The 13,433-nt window shown below is 41.2% G+C and overlaps 1 long non-coding RNA gene across 1 annotated transcript; it reads left to right on the forward strand.

Moving 5' to 3' along the window:
- The first annotated feature begins 1,035 nt into the window (after nt 1-1,035).
- On the forward strand, nt 1,036-4,174 carry LOC143141105 (uncharacterized). Its single transcript, XR_012990731.1, has 4 exons — nt 1,036-1,312; nt 2,420-2,487; nt 2,673-2,847; nt 3,229-4,174. It is a non-coding gene; the product is annotated as an uncharacterized LOC143141105 (long non-coding RNA).
- The last annotated feature ends 9,259 nt before the right edge of the window (nt 4,175-13,433 follow it).

Raw genomic sequence — 13,433 nt, forward strand, 5'->3', positions numbered from 1 at the left:
CCCTCTCCTCTTTAGCCCAGAGGAGTCCATGATATCTAAAAGGAATTACACATTTTGGTTGGTCTAACCACAGGATCTAACCACTTTACCTCAGTCCATTTTAAATGAGCTCAGGCCAAGATAACACAGTGGCATTTCTGTATTATGTCTAAATACAATTTATTCTTTTGCATGGTGAAGCTTACACTAGCATTTATGAATTGAGTATCAAATTGTGCTCGTAGACAATGATTAGTGGAAGTTTTCCTGAGCCCATAGAGTGATTTTCTTTACAGAAACAGGTCTTGTTTTAATGCAGTGCCATCTGAGGTCCAAAAGACCATCACCATCCAATATTGTTTTTCCGCCATCCAATATTGTTTTTCCCTTGTTTGCAAAGATATCTCTGGATTCTCTGTATATTTTAATGCTATTATGTACTGTAGATGATGAAATCCCCAAATAGCTTGCAATTTTATGTAAAGAAGTATTATAATTATATTGTTTCATCATTTGTCCACACAGGTTTACACAGAGTGATGAATACCTCTACATCTTTATTTCTAAAACGTGATGCTATTTTTATACCCAACCACGGTGCCATGTTGCCCTAATTAGTTGTGAAATATTCCTCCTATTGTTGTCTTTACCTTTACACAACATTTCCAGCATGTTGCTGGGGTCAAATTCAAAATGAACATATATTTTTTCATAAAATAGTAAAATTGTGTTTTTATTCCCATTTTACATAATGTCCCAACTTTTTTTTTTGTGTTGTTTGGTGAGTTGATGTAAGGTAGTCGCTCTACCACTTAAAACTCATTCTGTTAATTTATGATGGTTTATGGTTTGTGATGTTTCCATAACTTTGTTAATATGATATCATTGTGGTGTGCTTATTACCCAGGATGGGGTTGACACTAGCTCAGTGCTCAGTGTCTTTAGATTACATTTAGCTGTGATCATCCCAAAGAAGCATGGACATGGAGGTACATGGACACAAATCATCGGACGAGTAGAGTGGAGCCCAGTGTTGTCTATGTTAGATTCTAGGATACACTGTAAAAAGTTTCTGTAAATTTACACCCAGATTCCAACATTATTCACCGGTTTTCTTTAATAAACAGGACTTTCCGGTCATTAGTAAGACAAATATGTAAAATCAGGCTCCAACACTGTTATTTACCACGCCCGTAATGTTTATTCTGGAACACACGTACTTCCTGTTATCTATTAACGTTACCTTCGTTCTGGTGATGGGAAGCTGTCTGCTGAGAGAAGACGATACGTTGGAATCATACCCAAACCCATCGAAAGCCATCAACACAATAAGGTGAGTTTATCTGTCACCTTTGACCAGAAATACAACGTTTGAAAGCACACTGGTCATGTTTATATTAAGTTGTATAATACAACATCTCTGAATGTTACCCTGCTGAAACGAAGTTAGTAGCAGTGCTATTCAGCTAGCTGCTAGCCAAGACCGCGCTTTCGCCCTTCTTAAGCCATGCGTTATCGTTATCACTACACTTGTCGATCAAATTTTACGTTTCTTCATTGCAATCTGGAACCATCTAAATGTATTGGTATGTGTAGGGTATGCGTAGTTTTTGAAAGTTTAACTCGCGGGATTTACCTGCTATAACACGTGCTTGCTAGCTAAGTCTGCTTAGCATCATCAGTTTAATAAACCAGTGGCCAAATAAACAATATGGCACAAACGGATCAGTGTTGACTGCTGCTTTCAGTGTTTACTTGTATGCATGGATTTCGCCCGTGCTGGTAATTACTTAAAGTTGTGTTAAGTCCTTCAGTTTAGAAAGCTAATGATAGTTAGTAGCCTAGCTAGCTCTCCATAGCAGAGGTGGTTGCATGACACGCGTATGGTATTCCTCCCGAGTTCATTTGAGCTAGCGGCATGCAACAGGAAGATGTTTACATGTCAGATATGTGGGCATCAGTCCACTGCGTCTATTTATGTGAGCCATACTTAAATTCATGACAATATACCCAATATAGACCTTCAATGCTGTGTTCCAGATTGCCAAATAAAATTTAAGAGACATGCAGGTCTTGGATTTCCCCTGGGGATCAATAAAGTATCTATCTATCTATTTATCTATCTAGGTCTTTAGACGCACATGTATAGAAACCATAAACAATGTGGTTTTGATAAGACGGACACTATTTCAAAAGCAAGCCCCCTTACTTTGCACACACATTCCTCACACAAACATCTTATCACACCCGCCTCATCACTTTTAATCATTCAACGGCAGACACACACACCTTTCATACTCACCTTGCAGACAACTCACATTCACTCACTCCTTACATACATACACACACACACACTCAGAGATTACATTCACTTTCTCACTCACACACACACACACACATCACGAAGAGTTGTTGAGTGCCTTTCTTTTCTTTTGCTAAGGGATGTGTGACCGTAGCTGATGTTGAGTCTTCCAAGCCTACCTGTGACGCCTCGCCTGATATTACTAGGTATGTTTGTTTTCATTCACTAGAGTAATAATGATCAACATATACATATTTAAATCAACTTTTGAACACTAAATGTTTTTTTTTCTGTATTGAATTTTGTTTGGACAAAATCCTAAAATGAATCTAATCATAGTTGACATGTGGATCTATATCTTAAATTGAATATGATAAATTATTTTTTTCAGGTGAACGACAAGGTAATCATCAAAAGTGGATGGTCAGCATTGAATCCTTAATCGTTTGTGAAGGGTCCAACCTCGCCACATTTCTAACAGGCCTTGCGACATGTTTCTCCACCTTCTACATTCTGAATCTGCAATATCAGGAGGAGGCAGCGTGCACCCTTGAATTCATCCAGAGGTAAGTTCATGTCACACTTTCGAACCAGAATTTGTTTTATGTGTGGTATGTATTGGGGGGGTTGTGTAGTAGTCTACTATGTAGTTATAAGCACTACTATGCAGGATTACACCCTCTGTAGAGAGCAATCATGCATAGTACTGCTGTAATAACCACAGAACACTATACTTCTACTTCATACAACTGATTAAATCAAATATAAATGCAGTTACAGTAAGTAATAAATGTCAGTTAATTTCATTGTGAGAAAGTGTGTTAACGTTACAAATTCACATCCGATTCATTCACTTTGGCACAATTTTCCTCTACATGAATCCTAGTGTACCCTATCAGTTTTTGTAACTCTCTCTCTTTCTCTCTCTCTCTTTCTCTCTCTCACAGAAAAAAGGCCCAGAAGAAGCCTAAGAACAATCACTAATAAGTAAAGTGAATGTTATACTTGATTTCTCATGAATGTTACTTGATTTCCTCCCTGATCATTTATACTCATCTCTGTACTTTAAATTCTTCTGGACATAATCTGTCAGTTTATTCATTCTCACATGTACACAAGCCCAATGCGATGCAATGATATTGATAATTATCTGTGATAATTATTCTGTATCTTATTTGATTTTGAAATAGTACTACTGTAGATAACATGTCTACATTTTACATACATATGTGATACACAAGCCTAATGCGATGTTTTTATTTTCCATGATAATTCTTTTGTACCTTATTCCCGATTTTTGAAATACAACTAGATCACGTGTCTACATTTTACATTCATACGTGATACACGAGCCTAATGCGATGTTTTTGTTTTTCATGATAATTCTTTTGTACCTTATTCCTTGTTTTTTGAAATACGATTTTCAAAATACAACTAGATAGCGTGTCTACATTTTAAACGGGCCTAATGAAATGTTTTTGTTTTCCATTGTAATTCCTCTGTGTCTTATTGCCTGTTCTTTGAAATCCGATTTTCAAAATACTACTATGTATCTACATTTTACATTCATACATGATACACGAGCCTAATGCGATGTTTTTATTTTCCATGATCATTCTTATGATCCCTGATCCTGAAATACGATTATAGTCAGTCTACATTTTCCAAAATTACTATCTTGCTTCATGTCCCTTCATCTTTCAAAAAGATTACTTTACTGTTAGATTGTCAAGTAAGTGCTGTGAAATAAAATATCTGTTAAATTACAAATAAGTAACTGATGTGAAAACATGGATTTTTATCTTTAAAATGTTGATTTGAGAGTGGATGAACTCAATATATGGCACTTGTTTCCTGTAATTGTAAAAAAATAAAGACCTGTTGTGTAACTAACGCGAAGATCACATTTTTTTCTTGTTACCCAACATGAAAATTATGTTATACAGGAATTTAATGTTATGGTAGTCTGCCGTTAAACAACGGGAAGCTCCTGGAAATCCTGCCAGTTGTTTCCTGTTAATTTACAGGAAATTAATGTTGTTATTTTACATTAACTTAATGTTAAACCAGGGCACCGTTAAATAACAGGAATCTCCTGGAAACTCTGCTGCCAGTTGATTCCTGTTATTTTACGGGAAAATTTCTTACAGTGTATGTCCAGCAATAGCCAGGTCCAGTGAAAAGGACGCAAGTCCAGTAAATCCTACTACACTTTAAAGGAGAGCCATTGTGTCCCGTTCTTATTTTACCTTTATTTCCTGAGCCCTTCCCTGTCATTGTACCACTCCGCAAAATGATATGTACCGGTAATTCTGTTTTTAAAGGTTTTGATTGGTCTTTTCTGTGAAGAAACACACATATTATATGATCTACACTGTTATATGTTCGATTATACTGTCTTATACGCAAAGCAATCAGGATCTTATCTCTGCTCCGACTGGTGTGTGTGTGTGTGTGTGTGTGTGTGTGTGTGTGTGTGTGTGTGTGTGTGTGTGTGTGTGCGCACATGCATGAAACTTGTGAATAAGGGCTTGAGTGTCACAGGTTGCTGCGTGAGCCTGGATCCAACTGAATGGCATCCTCGGGGGACAGCATAGCAAGTTGGCCCTGAGCCTCTTCCTGGGTAGGACACCTGCACCAGACACAAAAGAGGGAGAGAGCAATAGGAGGAAGAGTGAAAGAGTGAGCGAATGGGACGGCCATGGGGAGCTTGGAGAGTTAGAGCGCTGGCTTCCAGGGACCTCTGTCAAACGGAAACAAAGTAGCACAAACAGACTCTGGCCCTGAAACAGCTGGAGGAGGTCCTGATAGACAGCAGACTGGGTGGTCCATGAGGGAGAGAGAGAGAGTGTGTTCACTGGAGTGGCCAAAAAGAAAGGTCAATTACTCAGTGAGGATCCACTGGCGTCTGAAAGGCCTAGTGAGTGAGGCAGACAGGCAGCCAGGGGAGATTTAGATTATCCTGTAGGTTAATGCCTCATTTCCTTCCATTAATATGTCAGCCAAATGAGCGAAATGCATTAAAGTCAATTAATGGCAACATGATGGGGAAACATTATTGATTGAATCCTGCTTCAAGCATCAGACAAGGTTCCTTTGGCATTTGGAGAGTTGTGAGGGCATTAGGTATGGAAAGTTAGGTAACATGAGTGTGTATGGTAGGGCATGTGTGTGGAAAGAAAAAGAATGGTCACTGGTTGTACTCCTTATAGCTCTTAACTGTTAATTTGTAATATTCACACTATGTTGATGGCTTGATGCACTCTGGTATATTAACTTGCTTTGAGCCTTGATCCTTTATTTATCTGCATTGTATATTCTTTTGCCGAAAAGCAGAAAAGTGCTTCGTGCTCTATTTCTGTATCTGGAGTGGAATTGCTTGAATAGGGCAGCCATGTTGTCTCACGCGGACATGTGGGCAGATAGAGAAGCGTGTTAACATCTGACTATGCTTCTTCCACACTCCCACAGGTCTTTTGCAAAAAGCCTTTCTAATTCCACTCTTGTGCCCAAGCATTTGGAGCTCTATTTTAATTAATAATTCAGCATTATCAGTGGAGTGGGGAGCAGTGGAACGTCTTTTAAGAATAATACTTAATGGCCTTCTTAAAGAACAGAGGCATTCATACAGAGTCATATTCATTTTGTGTCTCTTTTCTAAATGTTTTTTCCCTTTCTTTTGTCTTTTTACTTGACAGAGCTTATCAGAAAGCCAGGTTTTGCATGATTAAGCAGAAGGTGATTCTGGAGGGAGGTCTGGCCCATTTGCATCCCCCTTGGGTCCTTGTAATTTAGCTACATATGTCCTGCTTCTAATGGGCTGGGAGGGTGAGGCGGGGGCAGGAGTCCCCCCCTGTTTTCTTCCTTCAGTAGGCCTGCTTTTCTGCCGCTGTGCTAACCTGGTTTGATTTGCAACTGAAAAGCTATGATTGTACTTGAACTAACTGAATGAGTATGGGGTTGTGTTGAGAAAAGGGAGAGCAGAGAAAGGTGTTTTTATATGTTGGTCTAAAGCATGTCATTCTCGGGCCCTCCACGCCCCTTAGCCATGGCCTTTAGTGGCCATTGTGGCCACAGAGAAACACCACAAGAGCAAATGGCCGAATATGGACCCCAGGTGTCAGCCTGATGGCTGGGTCTCAACAGACTATACACTGCCTCTCTGCTTTCACATTTATTTAGAGTAGAATGGCTGGATTAACTGCAGTTGTGTTGAGTGTGGTGAATAAAAATGAGTGAGGTGAATAAAATCCCTCATTATCAATGTGAAATCATATTGAAATATTACTTCCACTATTGCAACTTCCACTGCTACTACAACTAATTGTACTTTAACTGCCTTCCTGACAACAATGAGCTAATTAGCGTTACTTTGTTGTTATAGTTGCTTAAATATGGTGAGAAATTGTTATTTGGCTGATGGCAAGTTAGTAATATTCATAATATCCAGCATAAAACACTGAACTGGAGACTTCCTGTCCACACGGGCTCTTTCCCCCGTGCCCATCGGGGCCATTTGCCAGTCAAATGGTGCTCTCGTCGTTTGCTATCTCGGCTTTGTGGAGGAGTGTAAACGGATATGCCATGGCCTCGTAGCGACAGCCTGGAGCGCACATTTTACACACACGCTAATCCTTATTTATGATTCCGGAATCCCAGACAGATTCATTAGGATTTATTTAAGGTTAACAAACTGCTGAAGACGAGGCTTAAATGAGCACAGCACTGAATGCAAATGAGTACTTTGGTGTACGGATGGGTGCTCAAGAAAACACAGAGTTGTCTATGTTATCAGTGTTACCAGAAGAGATTAGATGAAGAAAATTAAATGTTAAAACTGATATTGATAAACCATACAGTGGTAATTATATTTATATATAGTTTTTTTTTGCAATAGTATAGTATATGTAATGGGGTTGGATGTGGAGTGTAGTCACTGTGAGCAGGTTTTCTGGGCAGGAGTCTCTCTATGCCTCCCTTTCTCTTCTCCTCTCAGTCTCTCTTCTCCATGTCAACTTGATACATCCATTCTTCCACATGAACAACTGAGGCCTCATGAATTGTTTACTGATTAGCCACACCAATGAACAGACAGCCATAGGAGCACTGCATTTGTGTGTGTGTGGGTGAAAGAGAGAGAGAGTGAGAGTGAGTGTGTGTGTGTGTGTATGTCTGCTTGTGTGTTTGACTCCTGTCTTGCTGGAGGCTGTGTCAGACATGGGCTCAACTCCTAAGCTCAGCACACAAAGGTGTGAGGGAGCTCTTATCAGGGAGCGGCTCCTTGTGCCTGTGGGGGCCAGTGGCTCTCTTGACGCTCTGCTCTGTGCTGCAGCCCTGCTGCTGTGGCCACCCTCCTGTCCCAGCCTGTTGGAGCACACATTTCTTACCCAGCGTGCACAGCGTGCCAGTGCATGGGGTTGAGCTGCATGGGTGGCTGAGACTCTGGCTATATCTACACTAGGCTGCAACAATTTTGATCTGGATTTTCGGGTCAAGTCCGATTCGTGTCCACAAACACTGTCAGTTTGAGAGTAGATACGATGTGCGTCCACACTACTCCATTGATACGTAATTTTTTTTCCTTTTGGTTTTCACCCTTTGTCATGTTTAGCCGAGTGTTTTCCGAATGCTAAGAGGAAGCCTTGTCTGGAAAACCATAGTTCATACTGTAACTGTTTCCCTCAGACAAGAAAAATGTCAGGCCAATCAGAGACAAGGGGAAAGACAAAACCGAAACTTATTGTAATAAACAGAAGCAGCAACACCTGCAAATGTCATAAAATGCAGTTGAAAAAATACAGACAAAGGTAAACCCATACATTGTTTCCTGACTGTTTGTATTGTCAGCTTGTAAAGTTTAGGCGAAGTAGGAGGAAGTAATGTTAGGAATCTCTGATCAATGTGATTGGTAATTGGTAAGGCTGGACCAATGATTACAAAGTTAGTGCCCGTGGCGATGCAAGTGTTGCAAACATTCACCAATGGAAAGTCACCAGCCTCTATTCACTTCATACGTCATCTCTTTTTAGATGGTTCCGCGACACACTACTGACATCTGCTCCAGTTCAACTCCTTATAGTTCTTTATCCCTAATCATGTATTCAACAGAATTGGTGGTCTTTCTTTTGTTTTAAAATGTGACTACGCCCCTACCAAACTATCATATCTAAATTTTATCAACAGTGTCTTCTTGCTGGGAAACTATTTTACATTCACAACTTAGTAAGTAAATATTACTGTTAAGAATAAGTCCCTATTTTTCAGATACAAATGAATCCGACATAGTGTGGACTTAGAGTGTGTCAAAATGGAGCGTTAAATTAATGTACTTTATTGATCAATGATTATTTGTTATCATAAGTGTGACCTTAAGACACAACATTGCACACTTCTTAATTCATTCATGCAGTGCTGACAGTTATTGCAAATTGCCTCAATGTTCCTTAATTCTATTCATGTTAATCCCTGATAATGGGTGTATGGGTGCAGCCCTACTTATCCTTCATACATTTGCCAACCTCCCCTAGAGGGTGTCTAGTGAGATATAGGCTGATCTTGGCAGGTGTTCTGTATGTAGGTTAAGGACAGCTATCTATAGGCATCTATATGGGGAAGAGAATGAGTGCTCATGACTACTAGTATCCCTTAGTGGTATGTTTAGGTCTGTTGCTCACACGTAGCCAGGCATGGAGTGTCAGGCCTAGGGAGGGCTTATGAGAAACACACCTGCAGGGGAAAACACATTAGACAGACACACTGCAGGCCACTTGGCTTGCTGCTGTTGCTGCTGCTACTGCTGCTGTTTAAAGCCTGTGCTGTTTCACAGTATCAGTGGCTGTCTATGGAAGCACTGTTTAGAGCAGCGTAAACAGCTAGAAGCTCCTCTGACCGAGACAAAAAAAAACAAGGCTGTAACAAAATGAGAATTATGATTCAACACCATTGATACATATTGCCCAGGTGCATTTCTGAAAATTGTATACATTTCAAGTAAACTGTACTTGAGTAACTGTTAAATGAAGCATGTATAATTACATGGTGTGATAGTTGTGTTTCAGTCTTGTGATAAAAGAAGAGGTATTGCTCAGTTTGATTTTAGAGATTATGTTGAGATCATTTAGTCATATACCACAATCAGCACATGATTTAACACTTCTGCCACAACATTAGGCCACAGTCCTTTTAGAATGATTAGATGATCTCAGCTTTGAGGCTTACTGGACACACTGTTAGTAACACACATACACACACACACACACACACACACACACATTGTTTTTGCTGGGAACTGAGTGATCATTTAAATGGTTCCCTTGAACTTCCTCCTTCTGACAGAACACTGACTGACCTGTGTTGTCATCATCAGATGTGTTCAGTTGTGGTCACTCCAGCGCTCCACTGTCCAGGGTATTCCTGGGGGGGTGTCCGTTTTTATCTGTCTGTTCATGTGTGCGCTGAGCTTGTGATTCCACGGTGCCTGTGCCACTCCCTCAGTGTGTAGGCTATGTGAGGAGGTGAGATAGCCTACACAGCTTCATGTGCAGGAGCAGCCTATCTCACCTCCTCACATAGCCTACACAGCTTCATGTGCAGGAGCAGCCTATGTGAGGAGGTGAGAGAGGCTGCACATGAAGCTGTGTAGGCTATGTGAGGAGGTGAGAGAGGCTGCACATGAAGCTGTGTAGGCTATGTGAGGAGGTGAGAGAGGCTGCTCCTGCACATGAAGCTGGAGCAGGAATAGAGTTGGTGATGCAGGGAGGTGACAACCACACTTAGATCCTCTGACCAAAACCTCCTATCTATCCCCCGCACCAGACTCTCCACCCTGGGTGGCAGGTCCTTCAATGCCTTGGCCCCCAAACTCTGGAACTCCCTCCCCCAACCTCTTTGTGACTGTCCATCTCTTCCTTTCTTCAAAGCACATCTCAAGACCTTTTTGTTTAATGATCACTTCTCCTCTACACCCAACACATACGTAGCTCCACATATAGCTTGTCTTGTTGTATTGTTTTGTTTTTGTTATGGTTATTGTTTGTCTGTCTGTTGTTATGCTTTCCTTCTACTATGTTAAGCGACCTTGGGTTTCAGAAAGGCGCTATATAAAATAAACGTATTATTATTATTACTATTATTATTATTATTGTTATTGTTATATTATAAAAGAGACCAAAAACATTGGAGTAGTGTATGTGTATATAGAAAGGGGTCTGTGTTTCTACCTATGTGTGTGTGTGTGTGTATGCATGTATGTATCTGTTTTCTGTGTATCTGTGTTTTCATAGGTCTATGTGTATTTGTCAGTTTGTGCCTGTGTATGTTATTCTTTGATAGGGCACTGTGGTGTTGACTGTTGCCATGGTGTGGTTGCTGTGGCTTCCGGCCAAACTGGATGGGTGTTAGAGTGACCTCCACCCTGACCTCCACCCTGAAATGCTGCTCAACAGAGATTAACACCACAAAATTGAACACACACACACACACACACACACACAGCAGAGAGAGGAATGTCATGAAAAACCGTCAACACTCACCGCATGACACAAATCCTCTGAGTCTTCAGTCAACCTTCCTGATGATGCGGGAGGGAGGGAGGGGGTTGGGATCCTCTAGAAGCCCTAACTGAAGCCATGCCCTTTCTGGAAGTCATTAGAGTGCAGGGCCAGCCTGAAACCATTACTGATAACATTGATTAAGTCCTGTCGTTTGAAGTGAAGGATCCGTACTCTCCGACTTCATATGCGTATGCAAGTGTTTTCAGTTTCTCTCTCTCTCTCTCTCTCTCTTTCTCTCCCTTTCTCTCTATCCATGTCTAAACCACTCAAACTCATGTGGTAAGGAGCTGGAAATAAAGTTGCAGGGAAACGTGATCCCTTTGAAGATGCTGGCGCTGGACTTAAACCATGCGGGTCATCAAATGTATATCATCAACCCCAATTATAAAACATTTCCTTTCACAGAGGAGGCTTTTCCATTGTTGTAAGGCATCATACACTGACGTGATTACACAGCTATTTTTCTTGTGTCTGACATGACATCACAGAGCGTTAGACCCTTTTTTCAGCCTCTCTCTGGAGCTCAGCCAGCTGTGGTGAGATTTCAACAAAGATGGCATTTTTCAAGCAGATACTTCTCTCACCTCTGTATCTCTGTTATGTCCAATGTCATTGTGTTTGATGAGCTTCAATTCCATTTGTGCAATCAAAACCTTTTCCTGGGACATGCTATTTTTCTTGAAACCTGAACACATTTCTGTCATAACACACACGCACACTCACACTCACACTCACACACACACACACACACACACACTCACACTCACACTCACACACACACACACACACACACACACACACATACACACCCTCTCTCTCTCTCTCTCACACACACACAAACACACACACACACACACACATACACTCTCTCTCACACACACACTGAGACACACTATTTAATCTATTCTGAGATCATCAAACATGAAAAGTCAACTCCCATCTCCCTGTGACTTATGTCATTAGTGGTTGACACATTTCTATGGAGCTGAGCTAATTACATCCATGGTATTAAAAATCAAGACGTGGGGTAAACATAGCAGAGGCCAATGTGAGATGGGCGGCATAGGAAACTACAATTAGCCATAAGTGAGGGTTGTGATCATATTCCCATTGTGTGGTTGTCAGATGGGAACAAAGACTGAGGCCAAGAGAATAAGATTAAAGGACTATTTTAGGAGACCCTAAAGATGTCCCCACCAATTGACGGCATAACCACGCTGGCCAGCAGCACTGTACGCTTCTATTTAAATTCAAATGATAGCAGGCAGAAGGAGAAGAGGAGGCTGAGTTCCTGCCCCAAGAGCCCAGCCCTTTGTCTCATTGAGTTTGCTCTTCACACGGATTCCTGCCACGGCAGCAGAGCTGTCACAAAAAGCAGAGTAATTACAAACACTGATGCTATTTAGGAACATTCTTGACTCAGGTACAAGTGGCTACAACAGCACAACAACAACAACAATAACAAAAAACCAACAAGATAGCTTTTTACAGGATATTTTTTCTTGATTTGAGTGTCACAAATTGTCTCCAGGTCCATTGCAGAGTTAGTGTTTATCACATCCCTATTTGAGCCACACATGTGGAACTTATTCTAATTATTGTGTGAGCAGTTGGCAGCGCTTGTAGCAGGATAGTCATATTATCTGAGATGCATTTGAAGTTGTTGTTGTAGGCAGGAGATAATTGTAGAGGATTAAGATCTAACACTGATTATCACTGAGTGCCAGTGTCTCATGTCTACAGTGCTGCTTTAACTCCAGGCCTTGTTTTTATATTGCAATGGTTTGTTTAGCCTGTCTCAATATATTCATGTTTCATTGTATCCTATGGAACGAACAAGAGAGCAGCAGACTTCTCATATCTGATTCTTCCACTCCACAAGAACTTCATCATAAGTACAGATACTCAAAGCACACATGCTCCCTCCTCTCCCTCCCTCTCTTAATAAACACATGTGCACAAGAAAACCCATTTTTATTCTGAACCCTATACTTAACAAACAAGCAGTCTCTCGTCGGACAGAGGATGTTGGTGATTTCCCAGTGATACCTATCCACACAAATACACAGATAACCTACAGACAACATATAAACACACTAAGCCCAGTGTATCAAGCTTGCTGTTTAAGCTGGGTAAAAGCCTGCCACTTAACCCCCTCCTCAATCCCTGCTGTGCCCCTCAAGTTTGCCCCCATTTTTATGCAAATCAGCAGGGCTGTCACGTATCCCAGGAGCCTCCAGTGAGCCAGCCCTTCTGTGCCTGTCCACAACCCCCCCAAAACAACCCCCCTTTAATTCTCTCCTTCCCCCTGTCACTCCCCTGCTCCTTCGCTCTCCCCCTCTCTCGCCCCTTTCTCATTCTCTCCTGCTCCAGCTCTCCATGTGTTTCTGTCTCTATCTCTCTCTTTCACACCCCAATCTCTCTCTCTCTCTCTCCTAACTTCTCATTCTCTCTCACTCCCACCTTTTTGCCCCTCCCTTTGTCCATTCTACTCCCTTTATTCTTCAGGCTCCATCACAACCACTCATCTCTCACGTCCCCTTCTCTCTCTCTCTCTCTCTCTCTCTCTCTCTCTCTCTCTCTCTCTCTCTCTCTCTCTC

The sequence above is a fragment of the Alosa pseudoharengus genome, unplaced genomic scaffold (assembly GCF_046254945.1).
Source record: "Alosa pseudoharengus isolate Yale_2024_CS ecotype anadromous, Long Island Sound unplaced genomic scaffold, YU_APseudo_1.1 YU_APseudo_1.1_scf_23, whole genome shotgun sequence".
NCBI lineage: Eukaryota > Metazoa > Chordata > Actinopteri > Clupeiformes > Clupeidae > Alosa > Alosa pseudoharengus.